Source organism: Arachis stenosperma, chromosome 3 (genome assembly GCF_014773155.1).
Source record: "Arachis stenosperma cultivar V10309 chromosome 3, arast.V10309.gnm1.PFL2, whole genome shotgun sequence".
NCBI classification, from domain to species: Eukaryota; Viridiplantae; Streptophyta; class Magnoliopsida; order Fabales; family Fabaceae; genus Arachis; species Arachis stenosperma.
In genome coordinates, this window is record NC_080379.1 from 93,327,918 (window position 1) to 93,330,880 (window position 2,963).

General features: G+C 43.7%; 1 non-coding gene across 1 annotated transcript; it reads left to right on the forward strand.

Annotated features, from left to right (window-relative positions):
• The first annotated feature begins 2,279 nt into the window (after positions 1-2,279).
• On the forward strand, positions 2,280-2,383 carry LOC130971233 (small nucleolar RNA R71). Its single transcript, XR_009082464.1, has one exon. It is a non-coding gene; the product is annotated as a small nucleolar RNA R71 (small nucleolar RNA).
• The last annotated feature ends 580 nt before the right edge of the window (positions 2,384-2,963 follow it).

The following is a 2,963-nucleotide window of genomic DNA, read 5'->3' on the forward strand; positions in this document are numbered from 1 at the left end:
TTTATGAAGGATGGATGTGAGTGGTGAAGAGAAAGAAGGGATTTGATAGGTGAGGGGTTTTTGGGGAAGAGGTGTTGAGGTGATTGGTGAAGAAGAGAGAGAGAGTGGTAGGGTATGTGGGGATCCTGTGGGGTCCACAGATCCTGAGGTGTCAAGGAAAAGTCATCCCTGCACCAAATGGCATGCAAAATCACGTTTTGTGCCTTTTCTGGCGTTAAACGCCGGGCTGGTGCCCATTCCTGGCGTTTAACGCCAGGTTCTTGCCCTTTTCTGGCGTTTAACGCCAGTCTGGTGCCCCTTTCTGGCGTTAAACGCCCAGAATGGTGTCAGACTGGGCGTTAAACGCCCAACAGCTAACCTCACTGGCGTTTAAACGCCAGTAGGTGCGTCCTCCAGGGTGTGCTATTTTTCTTCCTGTTTTTCATTCTGTTTTTGCTTTTTCATTAATTTTGTGACTTCTTATGATCATCAACCTACAAAAGACATAAAATAACAAAAGAAAATAGTTAATTATAAAACATTGGGTTGCCTCCCAACAAGCGCTTCTTTAATGTCATTAGCTTGACAGAGGACTCTCATGGAGCCTCACAGATACTTAGAGCCATGTTGGGACCTCCCAACACCAAACTTAGAGTTTGAGTGTGGGGGTTCAACACCAAACTTAGAGTTTGGTTGTGGCCTCCCAACACCAAACTTAGAGTTTGACTGTGGGGGCTCTGTTTGGCTCTGCTTTGAAAGAAGCTCTTCATGCTTCTTCTCCATGGTGATAGAGGGATATCCTTGGGCCTTAAACACCAAGGATTCTTCATTCACTTGAATGATCAACTCTCCTCTATCAACATCAATCACAGCCTTTGCTGTGGCTAGGAATGGTCTACCAAGGATGATGGATTCATCCATGCACTTCCCAGTCTCTAGGACTATGAAATCAGTAGGGATGTAATGGTCTTCAACTTTAACCAGAACATCCTCTACAAGTCCATAGGCTTGTTTTCTTGAGTTGTCTGCCATCTCTAGTGAGATTTTTGCAGCTTGCACCTCAAAGATCCCTAGCTTCTCCATTACAGAGAGGGGCATGAGGTTTACACTTGACCCTAAGTCACACAAGGCCTTCTTGAAGGTCATGGTGCCTATAGTACAAGGTATTGAAAACTTCCCAGGATCCTGCCTCTTTTGAGGCAGTTTCTGCCTAGACAAGTCATCCAGTTCTTTGGTGAGCAAAGGAGGTTCATTCTCTCAAGTCTCATTTCCAAATAACTTGTCATTTAGCTTCATGATTGCTCCAAGGTATTTAGCAACTTGCTCTTCAGTGACATACTCATCCTCTTCAGAGGAAGAATACTTCATCAGAGCTCATGAATGGCAGAAGTAATTCCAATGGAACCTCTATGGTCTCATTTTGAGTCTCAGATTCCCATGGTTCCTCATTGGGGAACTCATTGGAGGCCAGTGGACGTCCAGTGAGGCCTTCCTCAGTGGTGTTCACTGCCTCTTCTTCCTCCCAGAATTCGGCCATGTTAATGGTTTTGCACTCTCCTTTTGGATTTTCTTCAGTATTGCTTGGGAGAGTACTAGGAGGGAGTTCAGTGATTTTCTTGCTCAGCTGACCCACTTGTCCTTCCAAGTTTCTAATGGAGGACCTTGTTTCAGTCATGAAACTTTGAGTGGTTTTGATTAGATCAGAGACCATGGTTGCTAAGTCAGAGGTATTCTGCTTAGAACTCTCTGTCTGTTGCTGAGAAGATGATGGAAAAGGCTTGCTATTGCTAAACCTATTTCTTCCACCATTATTGTTGTTGAAACCTTGTTGAGGTCTCTGTTGATCCTTCCATGAGAAATTTGGGTGATTTCTCCATGAAGAATTATAGGTGTTTCCATAGGGTTCTCCTAGGTAATTCACCTCTTCCATTGAAGGGTTCTCAGGATCATAGGCTTCTTCCTCAGATGAAGCTTCCTTAGTACTGCTTGGTGCATTTTGCATTCCAGACAGGCTTTGAGAAATCAAATTGACTTGTTGAGTCAATATCTTGTTCTGAGCCAGAATGGCATTCAGAGCATCAATCTCAAGAACTCCTTTCTTCTGATTAGTCCCATTGTTCACAGGATTCCTTTCAGAAGTGTACATGAATTGGTTATTTGCAACCATTTCAATCAGCTCTTGAGCTTCTGTAGGCGTCTTCTTCAAATGAAGAGATCCTCCAGCAGAGCTATCCAAAGACATCTTGGATAGTTCAGAGAGACCATCATAGAAAATACCTATGATGCTCCATTCAGAAAGCATGTCAGATGGACATTTTCTGATCAATTGTTTGTATCTTTCCCAAGCTTCATAGAGGGATTCTCCATCCTTCTGTCTGAAGGTTTGGACTTCCACTCTAAGCTTACTCAATTTTTGAGGTGGAAAGAACTTTGCCAAGAAGGCATTGACTAGCTTTTCCCAAGAGTCCAGGCTTTCTTTAGGTTGAGAATCCAACCATGTTCTAGCTCTGTCTCTTACAGCGAAAGGGAATAGCATAAGTCTGTAGACCTCAGGGTCTACCCCATTAGTCTTGACAGTGTCACAGATTTGCAAGAACTCAGCTAAAAACTGATGGGGATCTTCCAATGGAAGTCCATGAAACTTGCAATTCTGTTGCATTAGAGAAACTAATTGAGGCTTAAGCTCAAAGTTGTTTGCTCCAATGGCAGGGATAGAGATGCTTCTCCCATAGAAGTCGGGAGTAGGTGCAGTAAAGTCACCCAGCACCTTCCTTGCATTATTGGCATTGTTGTTCTCGGCTGCCATGTGTTCTTCTTCTTTGAAGAATTCGGTCAGGTCCTTTAAAGAGGGTTGTGCTTTGGCTTCTCTTAGCTTTCTCTTCAAGGTCCTTTCAGGTTCAGGATCAGGCTCAACAAGAATGCTTTTGTCTTTGCTCCTGCTCATAAGAAAGAGAAGGGAACAAGAAAATGTGGAATCCTCTATG